Source organism: Lissotriton vulgaris, chromosome 8, assembly GCF_964263255.1.
Source record: "Lissotriton vulgaris chromosome 8, aLisVul1.2, whole genome shotgun sequence".
Classification (NCBI taxonomy): domain Eukaryota; kingdom Metazoa; phylum Chordata; class Amphibia; order Caudata; family Salamandridae; genus Lissotriton; species Lissotriton vulgaris.
Genome location: NC_141696.1, coordinates 1473652966 through 1473676052, shown reverse-complemented (window position 1 = coordinate 1473676052; position 23087 = coordinate 1473652966).

Genomic DNA, 23087 nt, shown 5'->3' with positions numbered 1-23087 from the left:
GATTGCCTTGCATGGTTTATGCGACAGTTGGGCTGGTTTGGATGGGATTCACTATGTTAGTGCCTGTTCTTGGGGGGAAGATGACTTTGAGAGTGGGGTGGGACTGTTGGGGGATGGGTTTAGGAGGTATGGGGGGAGATATTGGCCGGTGCGGCTAAAGGGAGGCGAGATGTTGTTAAGTTTCATTTTGTGTTTGTGCTATGGGTCCGTTACCTGATGTGAAGTGTGTGACCTGGAATGTGCAGGGATTGCACTCCATGCAGCGCAGATACAAAGTCCATTCCTATTTGGTCCGCAGGGGCGCACAGATAGCGTTTTAACAAGAGGAGCATTTGACCAAGGCAGAAGGGTTGGCGCTACAGCATAGATGGCGAGGGCAGCTTTATTACAACACTTATTCAGCTTTTGCACGGGGGTGTTGATCTGGATTAGAGCTGGGGTCCCCTTTCAGATGACTGATCAGTTAATAGACCCAGAGGGCCGCTTTGTGGCAGTTAAAGGGAGACTACATGGAGGGGAGGTGGCACTCTGTAGTATTTATGTCCCTAATGTGGAGCGGGTGGCCTTTTTTGAGCACTTATCTGAAGCCCTGGTGGCCTATTTTACGAATCCAGTGTTGCTTGGCGGTGACCTTAATTCTATAGCGGATGTGATGTTGGATAGGTCCCACCCCCCGTTGGCAGGAGCACCGATCCATAAATGGGCTCAATGGCAGGATCATTGGTGGCTGGTAGATGTGTGGCGGGCTCAACATTTGGCCAAACGGGATTATTCGTATTTCTCTGCCTTGCATGATCTGCACGTGAGACTTGACGCGGTCTTGTGTAGTCCAGGACTGGCTGCTATAGTAGTCAAAAGCGAGTATTTGTCGCGCACCATCTTGGATCATAATCCACTGCTGGTGAGTTCCTGTTGGGCCGCGGAGCGGTCTGCTATCCCGATATGGCGCTTGCGCCCGGAGCTGCTGGAAGATCCGGTCTTCCGCGCGGAGCTGGGGGAGGGGATCGAGACGTACTTTGCTGAGAACGAGGGCATGGCCACTATGGTGGCCTTGGAGTGGGACGCTTTCAAGGTAGTGACCCGAGGGTTCTGCATTGCTAAACAGGTGGGAGTGAGGAAGCTATTATTACAGGAAATCAAGACGGCAGAGGCGTCCCTCCGAACGGCTGAGCGGGACCACTCCACTAACCCTGAGATGCGAGACACGGTCCGGACCTTAAAGGAAGCGGTGGCGGTGGTCGTGGAGCGCCTACGGTGCTTCGACTACAAAACTTACCTGGCCAGAACGCATGCCGAACGAGATAAGATAGGCACCTTGCTGGCGTGGTTGGCCAACCCCCTCCCTAGATGTGCCCCTATCTTGGCGCTGACTTCTGAGTCGGGGGTGTTGGAACACACGCAACATCGAATTAATGATCGGTTTCGTCCTTTTATTCTGATTTATACTAGAGTCACTTTCGGGCCGGGACATACAGGCGTTCTTAGAGAACTTAGAACTGCCAGTGGTGGAGGAGGAGCAAGTAGATTCTCTTGGGCAGGATATCGCGATAGCTGGAATCCGTTGCGCCATCAAACAGTTGGCGCGTAACAAAACTCCGGGCAGCGACGGGTCGCCTATTGAGTTTTACTTGGCTTACGTTGATGCTCTAGCACCTAGATTGCTTTCAATGTACAGGGAGGCTCAGCGGATGGGAGTGCTGCTGACCTCGACTAGGGAGGCCAATATCATTCCCCTCCTTAAACCTGGGAAGGACGCCACAGACCCAGCGGCATACCGGCCTCTGTCCATGCTCACCACCGACTATAAGATCTTGAGTCGGGTGCTGGTCACTAGACTCCTCCCCCTCATGACACGGTTGATTCACCCGGATCAATCCGGTTTTATCCCTACACGAAACACGGCGGGAAGCGTGCGTAGGTTGATACGGATACTGAGTGGGGACTATGGCGAGGATGACCCGGCAATAGTCCTCTCAGTGGACATTGCGAAGGCATTTGACAGCCTGGAGTGGCCTTATTTATTTTCAGTCATGAGACCCTTTGGACTTGGGGAAGGCTATATCCGCTTGACTGAAATTTTATACGCCTCTGTGAGCGCTAGGGTGAGAGTGGGTAGGATCATTTCTTCCTCGTATTCGGTGGAGCGTGGCACCCGACAGGGCTGCCCGCTCTCCCCATTGCTCTTTGCCCTTGCTATTGAACCATTGGCGACGCGAGCAAGACTGGGGAGGGAGTTTCGAGGCCTGTGGAGCGGGGGCCGAATACATTATATTTCACTGTACGCAGACGACCACTTGCTCTTCTTGAAAGACGCTGGTGGAGCGTTGGAGGGAGCGCGTGGCCTACTCCGCCGATTCGGGAATATATCCGGTCTGCGTGTGAATTGGACGAAGACTTGTGTGTTCCCGGTCGCCAGAGAGCGGCTGATATATCTGCCTGATGTAACGTGGGAACCTGCATGCCTTCCCTATTTGGGGACGCATGTATATCATACCCAGGAGGACCTATTGGAGGGTAATATAGGTCGGGCACTAAGGGGTCTTAGGGGCAGTAGGCAGTTCTGGGGAACCTTACCATTATCGGTGGCGGGTCGGGTGGCCTTGTTGAAAATGGTGGCACTTCCTCAGCTGCTGTACTTTTTCTGTACCTTGCCAATACGGATACCCGTTGCACTGTTCCGTCAGTTCCGCTTAGCGGTTGGAGGCTTTATCTCGGGAACGGGAAGGCGCCAAGTGGCGCTGGATACACTGATGCGGCCACGAGCTGAGGGGGAACTTGCAGTCCCTGACTTCGAGCTGTATTATCTGGCTGAACAGTTCCAGGGCCTTTGCAGGCGGTGGCACAGGAATTCCGTGGACCGGAGCGGGAACATGAACCAGATATACCGAAGCACGTGCTGTCGTATGTGATACTGCAGCAAAGACTGTGGGCCGCTAACCTATCGATTGAGGAAAGCGCTTTGAGGCACTGTTGGAAGCGATATCACAATAGGATTGGCGTACAGCGACCCTATGCCCCGGAGATACCACTGGGCATGTGTACAGCCCTACCGCATGGGGGGGACTGGTCGGTGCTTGCGGAGTGGGAGAGGCTAGGACTGCAGATGATAGGAGATCTATTCGGAGATGGCGTATGTTAGACCTGTCTGCCCTTTGGGTTGTCCCCCCTATTTATTATTTATTTTTGTCCCCTTTCTGCCCCTCATACCCTTTTTATCTTTTCGTGTCCACTGGATTTTTGTTGTTTTGGCAGGGGTTAGATGCTCTTTTGCCCTCATAGTTTTTTACCTGAGGCCTAGGTGCCTTTTCTGACTGAAAAGTATGGGACTCACAAAATGGTCACCATTAACTGCCATAACGGTCACCCCTAGACATGACCCACAGACTAGAATAGGGACCTTCCAGAACCTTCTGGTCCCTTCTGGACCTTCTAAGGCCAACCTATAAAAGGTCAGCTGCAGTGCAGCCATTTTGTCTTGCCAGAGAGAGTCAGATGGAGTACAGGCTGTAGCATAAGGTGGGGGTAGGATATCCAGAGGGTTGATCTCCCAGTTTAGGGACGCTTCCTTATTGCTTCACCACCCCTCTCCCCTTGTAGTTACTGACTTGACCCTGCCACGAGGTATTCCTGGAGACCATGGGCGCCTGACCGATCCATAGCCTAGAAGAAAGGGTTAGGAGTGGTTGAGGGTGACTGAACTACTGAGGAGTTCAGTCCATTGCCCAGTAGGAAAGCCCTCGCTAAGATTCTGGAAGTGTGATACCAAGAAGAAGGAAAGTTTGAGACTGTGGGGTTAATTCCTATGACCTTCCCTTTTCAGACCTCCATGTGAGCTGGGTAACTGATTGCCCAGCCCGCCAACTTTCCAACCGGACCCCCCCCCTGTACCTGTTTTAACGGTCTGCCTTAGTAAGAGTAGCCGGTATCTAATAGAGGGGTTTTACCCAATGGAATCCACATGGGACCTGGGTGCTAACTAGTGTATAAAGAAGGGTCCCTGTGAAACACTATATCATTGTTTATTTTATTCACGGAAAAAGTAACAAAAATCCACACACTGTAAATTAATCACAATGGGTTAGACAATATACTTAGTAAATAACAGTGCCCCAAAGAAGGAAGTGAGGTAGCGTGATGCTGTGAAAGGAAAAGGGAGTGAAGGATAGAAATTTGTGACATTAATTGTATATCAAATATCATTCGCGATTCAACAAAACTTTTTAAGGCTTCAGACCTCTGAGCCAAATTTAGGGGATCATCACGTATCCCATAGTACTAAAAAGAGTCTATGTTGACACAAAGAATTCAAATTACTGCGGGCGGTGTCAACATGAAAAACAAAGGGAGGTAGCCGTCGACGTTTCGACCCCACGCTACAGTTGTAGGTATGATTGTTGCCTTACATCGGGGTCTTCATCAGGACAGAGACGAGACGGCGTGACTCGGAAAACAGACCCTCTTTAAAATTAAGCGGAGACTCAGTGCGATCCTTTTCGACGCACGTTTGGGACCCATTTATCTGGCCCATCCATTCCACTCGAACACCTATGTGGCAACTTTTCGTAGAACTGCATCAACACCTAATTCTTGAATCGACGGCTTATATTTAATGACACGCATTCAGTTCTCCTTCAAACAGAAGCGGCGCTTTACTGACGCACTTGTGAGACTTCCTGTGACGGCCTTCCTATCCCGTTTGATGTATTTACGGTGGAGCTTTTGAATTTGAGTTTACACCACATAGACTTCTAGATACTACCCTACAGTTTGATGAACTATACACCTTGAACCGCCATAGTGTTCGTTACCTTCTGTGATAGAAATTGTAGTGCACCCCATATTATCACTGTCCTGATGAAGACCTCGATGTAAGGCAACAATCATACCTACAACTGTAGCGTGGGGTCGAAACGTCGACGGCTACCTCCCTTTGTTTTTCATGTTGACACCGCCCGCAGTAATTTGAATTCTTTGTGTCAACATAGACTCTTTTTAGTACTATGGGATACGTGATGATCCCCTAAATTTGGCTCAGAGGTCTGAAGCCTTAAAACGTTTTGTTGAATCGCGAATGATATTTGATATACAATTAATGTCACAAATTTCTATCCTTCACTCCCTTTTCCTTTCACAGCATCACGCTACCTCACTTCCTTCTTTGGGGCACTGTTATTTACTAAGTATATTGTCTAACCCATTGTGATTAATTTACAGTGTGTGGATTTTTGTTACTTTTTCCGTGAATAAAATAAACAATGATATAGTGTTTCACAGGGACCCTTCTTAGTAAGAGTAGAGGCACACCAGGAGGGAAGGTAGGGTCCGAGTGTCTGGGACAGGGCTCACAGGTGGAGTGGGCGTGTGGAGAAGGCAGCCTCATTCTTTCCTGGGCCGGCGAGGACGATCGGAGGCTTGTGAAGGGAAAGCCTCTCCCCAATCTGCGCAGGCTCGGTAGAGCGAACACTGGTCTCGGAGCGAGGGCGGAGCAAAGGAAGAAGAATCGCTGTCGCTGAGCGGGCTCGGTCTTGGAGCCGCTAATCCCTTGTGCCTGCTCAGTCAGGTCGCTTCCCTCAGGAAAGGCGGAGTCAGCGTCCAACGAGGAAGCGGGCGTGAGGCGAGCATCGGCTCCCTTCAGCCTGTGTGGCCCTCTTCACCCCGCGCCAGCTCTGTCACCAAGCGGCTGGTCTGGCGGGTGAGGCGGGTGAGGCGAGCATCGGCCCCCTTCAGCCTGTGTGGCCCTCTTCACCCCGCACCAGCTCTGTCATCAAGCGGCTGGTCTGGCGGGTGAGGCGAGTTGAGGAGCGAGCAGATACTGACAGAGACCCCTGGTGTGGTCTTTCCCTCCCCCGGCGATCCGAGACTATGGCCCCGAGGGCCCATCTCTGAAAAGTAAGGAGTGTGTGTTGGGGGAAACTAAAGATCGGAGTACTACCGACCAAGGGGCTGAAGAGCAGTTTCTTTCTATAGGTCTAAGTAAGAGTGGTTTATTCAAGCCAGAAGCCTTCAAGACTTCCACCAATGACCTGATCACCCCAATGCAGATATTGGAAGCTGTTTATTGATGTGTTGATAAATAATCCCCTTTGTTCAGGATTAGAGGAGAGCTTTCCTGGAACAATAAAGTGGGGGTTAGTAGCCAGTGTTCCTTGGTGCTGCCAGGGAATTGTCATTAGTCTCCACTCGTGGAAACCAAAGGTTACCTGAATTCACAAAGTGAATCGCTGATACTCACTAAGAGTCCTTGTATTGAACTCTTTTGCTTGTAAAATGGAGTTATGAGAACTCATCTTCAACATTCAGTAATTTGTAGAAAAAATGTTTAAATGTGTATTTCTGTACTGACAAAGGTGATTTAGTGGAAAGAGAGCAAAGTATTATTTTTATAAAGCAGCACATATTTTCCTATAAAACTTTTGGTGTAGTGTCCTTTTTGAGTGGATGGAGGTGATGTTACTGATGGGTGAGACGCAAACTTAGCACATGTTCTTGGGAGTTAGGCCTTTCCACTGAGTGCCAAGCTACCTTATGTGACTTGGGGGTTCCCTAGGACCAACATAATTGGTGTCTAGCGGTGGGATCCGAACTGTGTTGCGTCTACTCTGAAGTAACCAAACCTTCCCCACAGGCTTACACCTGGAGTTTTCTCCTGGCAGACTTCCCAATTATTACTTTTGCTTTTTCTCAATTCATTCCTGGTGGTGGGTGGAGGTAGCTTCAAATTGCCCCTTGTGAATCTATTCTTTTTGTGTGCTAGTCCCTACATTGCTCTTCAGCAAAATGGAATTTGCTTTGGAAGAACTGGACACTTATTCTGTGGCTCAGCTTAAGGACTTTTGTCAACAGATGGGAGTGTTCTTTAAGCGTGGTGCCAAGAAGGGGGAACTCCAGACCAGTTTGAGGGCTTGGGTGGCAGCACATGGAGAAGGGAAGGAGGAGGAAGAGGGGACGGACCGGGACACAGTCATAGGGGTAGAGGGATCGTTCCATCCTGAGATGGGAAACCTACTGCCAGGACCAATGACCTACTCAAGGAGGGGTAGTAGTGTCTCCGGAGGAAGCTTGACCGAAGCTGAACTAACAGACAGGAGGGAGAAAAGGCAGCTGAAGTGGGAATTAGCCAGGTTAGAACAGGAGAGGGAGGAACAGAGGATGGCTCATGAGCTTAAACTAAAAGAGCTAGAACTCCAGGCCCTACAGTTAGGACCCTCCAACTCTCCGAATGGTGGCAGCGAAACCCGAGAACCAACCAGGGAGTCCAGACCCTACCTGCCCAAAGACATAGTTGCCAGCTACAGCCAAGGGGATGACATAGCCAAGTGGCTGGCTGCCTATGAGGTCTCCTTAAGAGCCCATGGGATCCAGGAGAAACACTGGGGGGGTGGGTTATACAAATATATGCCTCCTACTGGTCGGGACACCTTGTTAGCCTTAGAACAGGAGGAGCAGACCCACTACCCCACCATGAAGTTAGCGTTAATCAAAGGTTTGGGCTAACCCCGGAAAAGTATCGCCAAAAGTTCAGGGGGAGCCACAAGTTAAGCACCCAAAACTGGGTGGATTTCCTGGACTATGCGAGGAAGGCATTGGAGGGCTGGGTACAGGGCATCGAGGTGAAGGACTATGAGGGGTTATATGACCTTTTTCTTAAAGAGCATCTACTCGAGAAATGTTTTCCCGAGCTGCGCCAACACCTGGTGGACAGCAAGCTGACTAACCCCCGTAAGCTTACAGAGGAGGCGGACATCTGGGCAAGTACCCGGGTGTCCTCAAAGGGGACTGGAGGGGATTCCCAAAGGGCCGGACAGGGCGCCCCTCAGAAGAAGGAGGGGGGAGATAAAAAGCGGGAGTTCTCTAAAGGTCCCCAAAACAGTTTCCAGGGAAAGGGAACAGGTTTCACCCCTAAGGCTAACCCGCCCAGAAACCCTCATCCTGGCCAAAGCCAGAAGCCAAGGGTTGTCCACTGCTTTGAGTGTGGTTGTGTTAGACATTATAAGGGAGATGTCAAATGCCCAAAGAGACCACCCCCTCCCACTGGAGGAAAAGCCCCGGGAGTAGCTAGTGTAGCGCTTGGGGAGGAGTTGCCCTTAGATAAGGGGGGTGAGTGGGCGGGTGTCACCTTAGTGTCCCTGGGAGATCGGGAGATGGTTCCTAAGATCCAGGTGCCCCCAAATACTACCAAGTATGGGCAATGGATCACCATCAATGACCAGAGAGGGGAGGCTTTGAGAGATACAGGAGCCAGTATGACTATGGTAAGGAGTCAACTGGTGTCTCCAGAGCAGGTGATTCCTAATGTACTCCACCCTGCCGCGATGGCTGACGGCAGAATGGGCCACTACCCTGTGGCCGAGGTTCCCTTTGAGTGGGAAGGGGTTACAGGTTCACTTCGAGTTGCCGTAAGCCCTGCCGTGCCAGTCCATTGCCTGCTGGGGAATGACATGGAGCACAATGCTTGGAGAGAGGTGGAATACCGGACTCATTCGGAGATGCTGGGTACACCTGACTGGGCCTGTGTAAGCACAAGGTCTGCGACTGCCCGGAGGGGGAGTTCGCCTGGGTTGGAGCCTGGAACAATGGCCCAGCCCGCTGCCAAAAAGGGACAGACCCGAAGACAGAAGAAGCCTGCTTCTGCTTCCACGCCCCATGTGTCAGATCGGCCACCTACGGTGGTGAGCCAGGAGTCCGTGGAGGGGGAAGTAGTCTCCTTGGAGGACCTGCCCATCCCTGCTGAGTGGCATGTGGAAGGAGGACCTACCAGGGAGGAGTTCTGTAAGGGCCAGAAGGAGTGCCCTACCCTTGAGGGACTGAGGCAACAGGCCGAAGCCCAGGCAGCAGGGAACGTTGCAGGGCACTACCACATTTACTGGGAGGACGGACTCCTCTACAGTGAACCTAAGGTACCCATACCCGGTTCATCTAGGGCCTTGGTAGTCCCTCAACGATACCGAGCTTTTCTGCTAGAATTGGCTCATGAAATACCCTTGGCAGGACACTTAGGTCAGGACAAGACCTTTGCCCGGCTTGTCCCCCAATTCTATTGGCCTCAGATGAAAGTGGCGTCTGACACCTACTGTCGGACATGTGTAACCTGTCAAGCCAGTGGGAAAACAGGGGTCAAGCTGAAAGCTCCCCTGGAACCACTACCTGTCGTTAGCACCCCCTTTGAATGGGTGGGTATCGACATTGTGGGGCCATTGGATCCACCAACAACAGCTGGTCACAGGTTCATCCTGGTTCTGGTGGATCACGCCACTCGGTACCCAGAGGCAATTCCTCTGAGGACTGTCACTGCACCTGTAGTGGCTAGGGCCCTGATGAGGATCTTCACCCGAGTGGGTTTCCCCAAGGAAGTTGTGTCTGACAGGGGGGACAAATTCATGTCAGTGTATATGTTGGCAATGTTGAAGAATTGTGGAGTGACCTACCGGTTCACCACTCCCTATCACCCCCAGTCAAATGGACTGGTAGAAAGGTTCAACAAGACCTTGAAGGGCATGATCAGAAGTCTGCCTGAAAGCCTGCGGAGGAAATGGGACGTCCTCCTACCCTGTTTGCTATTCTCCTACAGGGAAGTGCCACAGAAGGGAGTGGGCTTCAGCCCCTTTGAGCTTCTGTATGGGCACCCTGTATGCGGTCCTCTCAGCCTGGTGAAGGATGGATGGGAAAAGTCTCCCAGGAAGCCTCCCCAGGATGTGGTGAGCTACATGCTGGCCTTCAGGAGCCAAATGGCGAAGTTGTGGAAGCAAGCTTCTGACAACTTGGAGGCCAGCCAAGCAGTAATGAAGGAGTGGTATGACCACAATGCTCACCCGGTGGAGTTGGAGCCTGGCCAGAAAGTGTGGGTGATGGAGCCTGGAGAGCTAAGTGCCCTCCAGGATCGCTGGACAGGCCCCTTTGAGGTGTTAGAGAAGAAGGGTAAGGCCACATACCTGGTGGACCTTAAGACCCCTCGACAGCCCCTACGGGTGCTACATGTTAATCGCCTCAAACCCCACCATGAGAGGCCCGAGGTCATCTTAATGATGGTGACTGATGGAGGAGAGGAAGCGGAAAGCGAACCTCTCCCCGACTTGTTTTCGTCTCAGGAAAAGGATGGGTCAATGGAGGGAGTGATCCTCTCCCCAACCATAACTCCTGAACAGCGGGAGGACTGCCGCCAGATACTGGAGCAGTACTCTACGTTGTTCTCCCTTGTCCCGGGAAGGACCCACTTGTGTACCCATGATGTGGACACAGGAGACAGCCCACCAGTGAAGTCAAAGACCTACCGGCTATCAGACAAGGTGAAGGCCAGCATCCACGGAGAGGTTACCAAGATGCTGGAGCTAGGAGTTATTGAACCTTCCAGTAGCAATTGGTCCAGTCCGGTGGTTCTAGTGCCAAAAGCAGCTCCACCAGGCACCACTCCAGAACTGAGGTTCTGTGTGGATTACCGGGGACTGAACTCAGTTACCAAAATTGATGCTCATCCGATACCTAGGGCGGATGAATTGATTGACCGGCTGGGAGCTGCCCAATACTTGAGTACCTTTGACCTTACTTCAGGGTACTGGCAGATCTCCCTTACAAATGGAGCAAAAGAAAGGTCAGCTTTCTCCACACCTGAGGGACACTTCTAGTTCTGCGTGATGCCCTTCGGGCTCAAGAACGCCCCTGCCACTTTTCAGAGACTGGTGAACCAGGTCCTCTCCGGAATGGAGAGTTTCTCCGCTGCTTACCTGGATGACATTGCCGTCTTCAGCAGCAGTTGGGAGGACCATTTGCATCACTTGCAAGCAGTTCTCCAGGCCCTGAAACAAGCTGGCTTGACAATCAAGAATATTCCGTTCTGGGAAGGACATGGCTTTTGTAGTTCGGACTGGACTGTTCCCATGGGGCAACAGGGTCAGAGCTGATTTGCATATCGCCATTGTCTAACCCAGGGTGGTGTGGAGTGCAAAAAAACGATGGATTTGGGCCCAGATCTTTTGACTGGGGGAATGTGTGACATTGATCCACATTCGGTCCATCACTTGTTGTTTTTGCAATTGCCGCCCTAAGTGCGCTGGGGATGCCCAGACGTGGGTCCCAGGCACTCCACACCACTTGGAGTCAAGCCAGCCGGGCTGATGAGAGGTGTTACCTCGAAACCGGTCCGGTCCTCGGATGCTTGATTCCGTTCTGGGAAGGACATGGCTTTTGTAGTTCGGACTGGACTGTTCCCATGGGGCAACAGGGTCAGAGCTGATTTGCATATCGCCATTGTCTAACCCAGGGTGGTGTGGAGTGCAAAAAAACGATGGATTTGGGCCCAGATCTTTTGACTGGGGGAATGTGTGACATTGATCCACATTCGGTCCATCACTTGTTGTTTTTGCAATTGCCGCCCTAAGTGCGCTGGGGATGCCCAGACGTGGGTCCCAGGCACTCCACACCACTTGGAGTCAAGCCAGCCGGGCTGATGAGAGGTGTTACCTCGAAACCGGTCCGGTCCTCGGATGCTTGATTCCGTTCTGGGAAGGACATGGCTTTTGTAGTTCGGACTGGACTGTTCCCATGGGGCAACAGGGTCAGAGCTGATTTGCATATCGCCATTGTCTAACCCAGGGTGGTGTGGAGTGCAAAAAAACGATGGATTTGGGCCCAGATCTTTTGACTGGGGGAATGTGTGACATTGATCCACATTCGGTCCATCACTTGTTGTTTATGCAATTGCCGCCCTAAGTGCGCTGGGGATGCCCAGACGTGGGTCCCAGGCACTCCACACCACTTGGAGTCAAGCCAGCCGGGCTGATGAGAGGTGTTACCTCGAAACCGGTCCGGTCCTCGGATGCTTGATTCCGTTCTGGGAAGGACATGGCTTTTGTAGTTCGGACTGGACTGTTCCCATGGGGCAACACGGTCAGAGCTGATTTGCATATCGCCATTGTCTAACCCAGGGTGGTGTGGAGTGCAAAAAAACGATGGATTTGGGCCCAGATCTTTTGACTGGGGGAATGTGTGACATTGATCCACATTCGGTCCATCACTTGTTGTTTTTGCAATTGCCGCCCTAAGTGCGCTGGGGATGCCCAGACGTGGGTCCCAGGCACTCCACACCACTTGGAGTCAAGCCAGCCGGGCTGATGAGAGGTGTTACCTCGAAACCGGTCCGGTCCTCGGATGCTTGATTCCGTTCTGGGAAGGACATGGCTTTTGTAGTTCGGACTGGACTGTTCCCATGGGGCAACAGGGTCAGAGCTGATTTGCATATCGCCATTGTCTAACCCAGGGTGGTGTGGAGTGCAAAAAAACGATGGATTTGGGCCCAGATCTTTTGACTGGGGGAATGTGTGACATTGATCCACATTCGGTCCATCACTTGTTGTTTTTGCAATTGCCGCCCTAAGTGCACTGGGGATGCCCAGACGTGGGTCCCAGGCACTCCACACCACTTGGAGTCAAGCCAGCCGGGCTGATGAGAGGTGTTACCTCGAAACCGGTCCGGTCCTCGGATGCTTGATTCCGTTCTGGGAAGGACATGGCTTTTGTAGTTCGGACTGGACTGTTCCCATGGGGCAACAGGGTCAGAGCTGATTTGCATATCGCCATTGTCTAACCCAGGGTGGTGTGGAGTGCAAAAAAACGGTGGATTTGGGCCCAGATCTTTTGACTGGGGGAATGTGTGACATTGATCCACATTTGGTCCATCACTTGTTGTTTTTGCAATTGACAATCAAGTCCAGCAAATGTCAGATTTGGGCAGGGGTCAGTTGTGTACTTAGGTCACTTGGTGGGTAGGGGAACAGTGCACCCCCTCCAGGCAAAGATTGAGGCAATCATGGCCTGGGAACCCCCCAAGACCCAGACTGAGGTCCGAGCTTTCCTGGGCCTCACAGGTTACTACCGTCGCTTTGTGAAGGGGTATGGCACTATTGTAGCGCCCCTCACAGAGCTTACCTCAAAGAAACAACCTCGACGGGTAGTCTGGATAGAGGCTTGTCAGCAAGCCTTTGAGAAATTGAAGCAAGCAATGTGTGCAGCACCGGTCCTGAGGGCCCCAGACTTCTCTAAGGAGTTCATTGTCCAGACATACGCATCGGAACATGGCATTGGGGCAGTGTTATCGCAACTCAATGAAGAGGGTCTGGATCAGCCTGTGGTTTTCCTATCCAGGAGACTGCTTCCCCGGGCACAGAAGTGGAGTGCAATTGAGCTGGAAGCTTTTGCGGTGGTGTGGGCTCTGAAGAAGTTGCGGCCATACCTGATTGGCTCGCACTTCCTGGTTCAGACTGACCACCGACCCATTCGTTGGCTGATGCAAATGAAGGGGGAAAATCCCAAGTTGTTGAGATGGTCCATCTCCCTACAGGGAATGGACTTCCGGGTGGAACATCGGCCTGGAGTGGACCACGCCAATGCAGACGGTCTCTCTAGGTATTTCTGCCTTAGTGATGAGGACTCCCAAGGGGTTGGGTAGCTCTCCCCACTTTCAGCTGGGGGGGACGCGTGTTAGACCTGTCTGCCCTTTGGGTTGTCACTCCTATTTATTATTTATTTTTGCCACCTTTCTGCCCCTCATACCCTTTTTATCTTTTCGTGTCCACTGGATTTTTGTGGTGTTGGCAGGGGTTAGATGCTCTTTTGCCCTCATAGTTTTTTTACCTGAGGCCTAGGTGCCTTTTCTGACTGAAAAGTATGGGACTCACAAAATGGTCGCCATTACCTGCCATAACGGTCACCCCTAGACAGGACCCATAGACTAGAATAGGGACCTTCCAGAACCTTCTGGTCCCTTCTGGACCTTCTAAGGCCAACCTATCAAAGGTCAGCTGCAGTGCAGCCATTTTGTCTTGCCAGAGAGAGTCAGCTGGAGTACAGGCTGTAGCATAAGGTGAGGGTAGGATATCCAGAGGGTTGATCTCCCAGTTTAGGGACGCTTCCTTATTGCTTCACCACCCTCTCCCCTTGTAGTTACTGACTTGACCCTGCCACGAGGTATTCCTGGAGACCCTGGGCGCCTGACCGATCCATAGCCTAGAAGAAAGGGTTAGGAGTGGTTGAGGGTGACTGAACTACTGAGGAGTTCAGTCCATTGCCCAGTAGGAAAGCCCTCGCTAAGATTCTGGAAGTGTGATACCAAGAAGAAGGAAAGTTTGAGACTGAGGGGTTAATTCCTATGACCTTCCCTTTTCAGACCTCCATGTGAGCTGGGTAACTGATTGCCCAGCCCGCCAACTTTCCAACCGGACCCCCCCTGTACCTGTGTTAACGGTCTGCCTTAGTAAGAGTAGCGGCACACCAGGAGGGAAGGTAGGGTCAAGTCAAGTCAAGTCAATAAATTTATATAGCGCGCTACATACCCAAAGGGTCTCAAGGCGCTTGGAGAAGGGTGGGGAATTACTTGTCAAATATCCACGTTTTAAGTTGCTTTCTGAATGCTAAGTGGTTCTGAGTAAGGCGAAGGTGAGTGGGAAGTGAGTTCCAGGTCTTAGCTGCCAGATAGGAGAAGGATCTACCTCCCATGGTGGTTTTGTTGATGCGAGGTACAGTGGCAAGGGCTTGGTTGGCGGATCGTAGCTGGCGGGAGGGGGTGTAGAAGGACAGTCTTGTGTTGAGGCATTCGGGTCCGATTTCGTAGAGCGCTTTGTGTGCGTGGGTTAGGAGCCGGAAAGTAATCCTTTTATTGACGGGGAGCCAGTGGAGGTTTTTCAGGTGTCCAGAGATGTGATCTTTACGCGGGATGTCTAGTATAAGCCTGGCTGAAGCATTCTGGATGCGTTGGAGTTTTTTCTGGAGTTTTGCGGTGGTACCGGTGTAGAGGGTGTTTCCGTAGTCCAGACTGCTCGTGACCAGAGCGTGGGTGACTGTTTTTCTCGTTTCGGTGGGGATCCAACGAAATGTTTTTTTGAGCATGCGAAGAATGTTGAAGCAAGATGAAGAGACGGCGTTGACTTGTCTGTTCATCGAGAGTGAGGAATCCAGGATGACGCCCAGGTTCCGTGCATGGTCCGTCGGGATGGGTGCTTTTCCAAGGGCCTCTGGCCACCAAGAGTCATCCCAGGCGGAAGGGGAGGTGCCTAGGATGAGGACTTCTGTTTTGTCTGAGTTCAGTTTCAGACGGCTATGCTTCATCCATTCGGCTACTTCTTTCATTCCTTCATGTAGGTTTGTTTTGGCGGTGTTAGGGTCTTTGGTGAGTGAGAGGATCAGTTGAGTGTCATCAGCGTAGGAGATGATGTTGAGGTTATGTTGGCGTGCGATGGCCGCGAGGGGGCTCATGTATACGTTGAAGAGGGTGGGGCTGAGTGAAGATCCTTGTGGTACGCCACAGATGACTTCAGTGGCCTCTGACTTGAATGGTGGGAGGCGCACTCTCTGGGTTCTTCCGGTGAGGAACGAGGTGATCCATTCCAGTGCTTTTCCTTGGATTCCGATATTTCTGAGGCGTTGTAGAAGGGTGCTATGACAGACCGTGTCGAAGGCTGCGGAGAGGTCGAGGAGGATGAGGGCGACTGTGTCTCCATTGTCCAGTAGAGTTCGAATGTCGTCTGTTGCTGCGATGAGGGCGGTTTCAGTGCTGTGCTTGGCTCGGAAGCCGGACTGTGAGGAGTCGAGGGATTTGTTTGTTTCGAGGAAGGCGGCGAGCTGGTTGTTGACCGCTTTCTCGATGACTTTGGCCGGGAGTGGAAGGAGTGAGATAGGGCGGTAGTTTTTGAGTTCGGTGGGGTCAGCTGTGGGTTTCTTCAGGAGGGCGCTGAGTTCGGCATGTTTCCAGCTTTCCGGGAAGGTTGCAGAGTTGAGGGAGCAGTTGATGATGTCTCGGAGGTGCGGTTCTATAATGGAGTCTGCTTTGTTAAAGATGTGGTGAGGGCATGGGTCTGTGGGGGATCCTGAGTGGATGGAGTTCATCAGACGGATGGTGTCCTCAGTGGAGATTGGCTTCCAGTTATTGAGGATGTTCGGGGGGGGGTTCTGCAGGGGGTTGGGTGGGTTGGTCTTTGGGTCGGTTGTCGAAGCCGTTGTGGATGTCAGCAATTTTGTTGTGGAAGAATGAGGCTAGGGAATCGCAGAGGGCTTGAGAGGGGGTGATGTCGTTGGAGTTGGCTGAGGGGTTGGTGAATTCCTTGACGATGTTGAATAATTCCTTGCTGTTGTGGGCGTTGTTATCTAGTCGGTCCTTGAAGGTGGCTTTCTTGGCATTCCGGATCAGTCGGTGGTGTATGCGGGTGGCGTTTTTGAAGGCGTCCTTGGTGTTGGTGGTTGGGTCTTTTTTCCAGGCCTTCTCAAGCGAGCAACAGAGTTTCTTGGATTTCTTAAGATCATCGTTGAACCAGGAGGCCTTCTTGCTGCCTAGTTTGATTTGTCGTTTTTTCAGTGGTGCTAGGATGTCGGCGCTGTTGGATAACCATTGGGTGAGGTTGGTGGCTGCTTGGTCGGGGTTTGAAGAGTGGGCTGCGGGGTTTAGAAGAAGCGATGAGGAGATCTGGTCGATGGTGATTTTGTTCCAGTTTCTTTGCAGAGTGGTTTGGGGGTGGTTGTTGGATGTGGGCTTGTTGTAGGTAAAGTGAACGCAGCTGTGGTCAGTCCAAAGGAGAGCTGTGGAGTGGCTGAAGGAGACATGTTTTCTGGAGGTGAAGATAGGGTCGAGTGTGTGACCAGCGATGTGGGTGGGGGTGGTGACAAGTTGTTTGAGTCCGAGGTTGGCGAGGTTGTCCAAGATGGTGGTGGTGTTGCGGTCGTTGTTCTTTTCAAGGTGAAAGTTGAGGTCTCCCAGAAGGATGTATTCCTCGGAGGGGAGCGCGTGTGGGGTGATGAAGTCCGTGATGTCTTCACTAAATTGTGCGCGGGGTCCTGGTGGCCTGTAAAGGAGGGTGCCTCTGAGTGTGGTCTTGGGGTCGATGTGAATCTGGAAGTGAAGGTGTTCAGTGTTGGCGAGATTGGTGTCTGAACTGGTTGAGATGCGGATGGATTTCTTATGGGCGATAGCGATGCCTCCTCCTGTGTGGCCGGTGCGGTCCTTGCGGATGATCTTATAGCCTTCCGGGATGGCAATGGTGATGTCTGGGGCTGATGTGGCGTTCATCCATGTTTCTGTTAGGAAGGCGACGTCCGGAGAGATGGTGTCTAGTAGATTCCAGAGGTCAATGGCGTGCCTGTGGACCGAGCGGGTGTTGAGCAGGATGCATTTAAGGTGGTTGGGGTCAGGTATCTGTTGTGTGTTCGTAGCTGAGGAGTTGTTCTTGGTGCTGTCGAACTTGCAGGAGTAGCAGGAGAAGGGTCCATGGGTGTGTCCAGGAGCGGCTTGGACGCAGTTGGGGGAGCGGCCGGGGTTAAGGGCTAGGAGGGTGGTGGCATCGTAAGTAATGCGGGAGGGGTGGACATTACGAGGACCAGGGGCTCTGGTGCTGGGCGCGGGCCAGGCGCGGACGGGCGTAGACGGGCTTACCTTTGGCTGGGACAGGGCTCACAGGTGGAGTGGGCGTGTGGAGAAGGCAGCCTCATTCTTTCCTGGGCCGGCGAGGACGATCGGAGGCTTGTGAAGGGAAAGCCTCTCCCCAATCTGCGCAGGCTCGGTAGAGCGAACACTGGTCTCGGAGCGAGGGCGGAGCAAAGGAAGAAGAATCGCCGTCGCTGAGCGGGCTCGGTCTTGGAGCCGCTAATCCCTTGCGCCTGCTCAGTCAGGTCGCTTCCCTCAGGAAAGGCGGAGTCAGCGTCCAACGAGGAAGCGGGCGTGAGGCGAGCATCGGCTCCCTTCAGCCTGTGTGGCCCTCTTCACCCCGCGCCAGATCTGTCACCAAGCGGCTGGTCTGGCGGGTGAGGCGAGCATCGGCCCCCTTCAGCCTGTGTGGCCCTCTTCACCCCGCGCCAGCTCTGTCATCAAGCGGCTGGTCTGGCGGGTGAGGCGAGTCGAGGAGCGAGCAGATACTGACAGAGACCCCTGGTGTGGTCTTTCCCTCCCCCGGCGATCCGAGACTATGGCCCCGAGGGCCCATCTCTGAAAAGTAAGGAGTGTGTGTTGGGGGAAACGAAAGATCGGATTACTACCGACCAAGGGGTTGAAGAGCAGTTTCTTTCTATGGGTCTAAGTAAGAGTGGTTAATTCAAGCCAGAAGCCTTCAAGACTTCCACCACTGACCTGATCACCCCAATGCAGATATTGGAAGCTGTTTATTGATGTGTTGATAAATAATCCCCTTTGTTCAGGATTAGAGGAGAGCTTTCCTGGAACAGTAAAGTGGGGGTTAGTAGCCAGTGTTCCTTGGTGCTGCCAGGGAATTGTCATTAGTCTCCACTCGTGGAAACCAAAGGTTACCTGAATTCACAAAGTGAACCGCTGATACTCACTAAGAGTCCTTGTATTGAATTTTTTTACTTGTAAAATGGAGTTATGAGAACTCATCTTCAAAATTCAGTAATTTGTAGAAACAATGTTTAAATATGTATTTCTGTACTGAAAAAGGTGATTTAGTGGAAAGAGAGCAAAGTATTATTTTTATAAAGCAGCACGTATTTTCCTATAAAAATTTTGGTGTAGTGTCCTTTTTGAGTGGATGGAGGTGATGTTACTGATGGGTGAGACGCAAACTTAGCACATGTTCCTGGGAGTTAGGCCTTTCCACTGAGTGCCAAGCTACCTTATGTGACTTGGGGGTTCCCTAGGTCCAACAGCGTATTATTGCCTTATAGTTAATTACAGGAGAGTTTTGGGCTCCCACGGGGTCAATTCTTAATACATGCGCCCCTGGTTGCTGCCATCCAAAAATACTGGGGTATGGGCCTTTCGGAACCACCAGTAAGCGCAGCGTGTCAATATGTAGTGATGGCAGCGGGTACTTATAAGGCGGTTACCTGTATATACAGGTGCATGACTGAGGAAGGGCTGACACCATTACAGAAGCTACAAGAACAGTGGGCGGCGGATATTGGAAAGGAGATACCCGACTCTGCCTGGATGCACATCCTTAAGAGGGCGTGGAAGAGTACTAGGAACGCCAGGTTTCAATTGGTCCAATTTTTTTTTCTCCACAGGGCATATCTTACACCGGCAAAAATCAATAAATATTTCCAAGTGGACACTGCACAGTGCCACCTCTGCAATTTGCAAGACCCGGACCTGATGCATATGTTGTGGGATTGCTCGCAATTGGGCGCGTACTGGGAGGAAGTGGTCGAGCTGCTATGCAGCGCAACTGGACGACAGATTGCTCTGGATAAGGGGACCTGCTTGTTGTATTGGTTTCCGCATACCAGCAAAATGAAACTGACAAGTACATTCTTGGATTTGGGTCTATTGCTCTCCAAGAGAGATATTACGTCCCATTGGAAGGCCGTGGTGGGGCCCAACTATCTTAGATGGAAGGCTACAATGATTCTATGGGCGAGCAGCGAGGGTGCAGTTCGTTTGCAGCAGGCGCATAGATCCTACAATGATAAGGCACTGGAGGGGGCGCGGGCGTGGGAGGCATTAGTTGCTGGACTGAAAGGGGCAGATGCAGAGTCAGAGTCAGAGATGAGCGCCTCGACCGGGGATGAGGTCTGAGACAACAATGCCCCCATGGGGATGAGAGGTACGGTGGGGTGTCCCTGTACTTCCTCAATGGTCATTAGACCTGATTAAGAGGTAAATCAGAAGGTAGGAATGGTCCCCATAGCTGACTAGATCTGACATTTTCTTACACACTGACTCATAGTTGCCACGCCGGCGGGTGGGTGGGTGGCCGTTGGGTAGGGGAGTTGGGAGCAGAACTGAGAATGGATCTGGTGCATGGGGCGTTATGACGGCGAGGTATTGGAGTTGCAATGATATCCTATAATTGCCATAATTATTGACTTGGGTGAGAGCCTCCGGTACATTAGAGATGGTACCTTAATTGACCATACGGGGCAATAGGGATTAATGCCTTGTCTCTTATGATCTGTATCGTGGAATTGTTGAATGTATACATGCTCAGCCATTCTCATGTGTGTTGTTTGTGTTGGAAAACAAAAAAAAGATTTTACAAAAGAAATGTATTTCTTTACGCTTGTATTAAGCAACAATCGCCTTAGTGAGAGGATGTTTCCTGTGCCATTATGTTGAGGACATGATTCTCTTGTTTTAGCCCAACGGTTCACATCTTATGTTAGCATATGGATGTTTTTCAGCCCTATGCTGGGGGTATATATAAGAAATGAAGGCTTTTTCTAACCTCATCAACATAATATATACCATAATATGTGAATATATAGATGGTTTTAACCTCGTGCTGGGTATATATAAGAAATGAAGGCTTTTTAATCTCATCAGCATAACATATACCCCAAGATTTTTCTGCACTTTATGGCAGTTATTGTAGGTTTCTTAACCACATTTTATTCAGTTGCACTATTTAAAAATTAAAAGAAATGTGAGTATGTGTATTGTGTCTTCAGCTGGTTATCATTAAAGAACAAGGATTGGAGCATTGAGGATCTGTAATAAGTATACTTTGTCTGCTTTTTAATACTGTTTCAGTTATGTAATATATGTATTTGTATTATTTTTGTATTACAGATATAATATATGTATGTGGGAAGAAAATACTCTTTCCTGAAGAAGGTGTTGGCTATATATTAATTTCCCACCGAAACACGTCGATGCATCAATGAGTGGAAATTACGCTTAGTCTGGGGAAGCAACAACTCTGACTGCAATCAGAACATGTATCAGAGCTGATTACTGGTTGACTATTGTATTTCCCTCGCTATAATAGGAATTAGTTTCCCTTATGTGTTTCCCATCTCTGTGTTTTAATTGTGTATGCCCAATGTATTTGCATATTTTTATTGATTAATACTGTATTGATGATAGGATTGTACTATGTTTTTAATACTTTTCTGAATAAATTGTATACTTTTTAATGAGTTTATTCTTACATTTCCTCTTTGTTCATCTCCTTTTGCTGTGAATTTAATGCTGTCATCGTGAGGATGTATATTGTATGATTCTACCCAAAGGGTAATTTTTGTTTGACACTTTGTCTTCGTTGGTACCCCACTCCTTTGGTTGCTGGGTCCCTCTCTTTTATTAGAGATACTGTGCACAGCCCTTGTGGCTGGAGAGCCTTGTACGAGTGCTACCTTGAGTTCCTAATGGATCAGTTTAGGACCTTTGGGTTCAGTGATGACCAACTAAATCGAATCATTAACACTAAATATGGAAATAAAATCACAGTTGTCTCAGGCAAAGGAGAGAACTGGGGGAAACTGCTTAATCTAAAAAAGAAATTAATTTCTAGTAGAATATGTGAAATCGGGCATTATTCCTATTGGCCTACAGGTACGCAATGAACCTGGATTAATCTATGAAAATAGGACGTTTTTAGAAACATGGGCCATGATCTCGAATAGATACAGCCGAGACTGGATGCTCTTGATTATTCAAACAGCCCATGAACTTATCATAATAGAGAAAGAAGCTATAGAAAAACTTGAGATAGAACTAAAAAACTGTCCAGCCCTTGAAGAGGCTAAGAAAAAACTGGAAGACATCAATAGAGATGTAGAGGGCTATAGTGAATGTCTAATAAACAAAAAAAAACAAATTAAAAAAGGATATTGAGAGGTTTTCAGAGGAGAGGATTTATCCATGCCTTAAAGAAAATTATTATCAACAAAGGAATGATATGAACTGGGAAAGATCTCAAAATAGACAGATCTATACTAGGGGAGGAAGAAAGCAGATCACTTTTTCCGATACATCGGGGTCTAGCAGCGAAGACGGTGGTCTTCAGAGAGAAAAGAGCATAGGGAGAACACACACCAGAAATCAGGGGTCTTTTTTAGACTCGCGCCCAAAGAGAGGTCAACGCTTCAATGGGAATGGGGGGAGGGGCCAATTCAACCGGGGCCCTCCACTACAGCAGGAATACATGAGGGCAAGGAACAAACGTTACTGGCGACCGACCGAATACCAGTAATTAATCTGTCAAACAGGACTTTGAGTGCGATGGAAATGAGGATTTTGAGTAGGGTTTTAAGTTTTGTTCCCTCAACTGGTATGGATAAATTTCAGCTAGAAAAGGACATGCGTTCTTTTTTTAGAAAAGTTAGGCTCAGGAGATTCTTTGAGGATAGAGATACTAGTGAGCCTGTACATGTTTACTTATAATATAAATAAAGATGAAAGAATAGCTTTAAATTCCTTAAAAGGTGATAGGTCCCTTACCATTAAACAAGGGGGTGGGGGTAGTAGTTTTTAATACATCAGACTATGAGGATAGGATGTATAAACTGTTGGATGTCAAAGAACATTATGTACGTACCAAGGCAAGTAGCATCACTAGGATATCCAGGGACTGTCTGGCTCTCCTCGAGGAGGCGCAGGATCAAAATTGGATTTGCGAGGATGAATTCAAATTCTTAAATAATGCTGAACCTAGAATGTTAGCTATCATTAGCACTGATCCACCAATGAGACCCATAGTCAGTAGCATTGACTCTCTCCTTGTGCCCATCAGCAAATACGTAAACCATTTTTTGAGACCGATTGTATGTGGTCGCAAATCCTTTGTGAGGGACTCTGCCCATAGGATTTCACTCATTGAAGGCAAGGGATTCTGTGGAGAGACTCAGTGTCTGGTTACTCTGGACATTGAGTCTCTCTACACTAATATCCTGCAGGAAGATACAGTAAGGGTGATTGAGGATATCCTAGAAAATCAGGACCTTGGCTGGGCGAATAAAGATTTTATTGTTAAGTGCGTGAGACTCATCCTGATAATTAATGTGTTTTTATTCAAGGATGAGTATTTTAAGCAACTAAAGGGGACCAGCATAGGGGCCACTTGTGCCCCCAGTCTGGCCTGCCTCTATGTTGGTCAGTTTGAGGCTAAACATTTTTACAATGAATTTGCCCCCTTTTTTGAAAATGTAGCGGGCTGGTACCGCTACATTGACGATATTTTCTTTATTTGGGAAGGCTCAGTTGAACTTCTTGACACATTTTTAATGTAGTTGAACTTAGGAGATTCCAACCTTAGGTTAACCTTGCACCATAGTACTTCTAGGGTTGACTTTTTAGATATCTCCATTAAGGAAGTGAGTGGAGTTTTAGAGGTTGAACTGTTCAATAAACCTACGGCTAAAAATACCCTCCTCCATTTCTC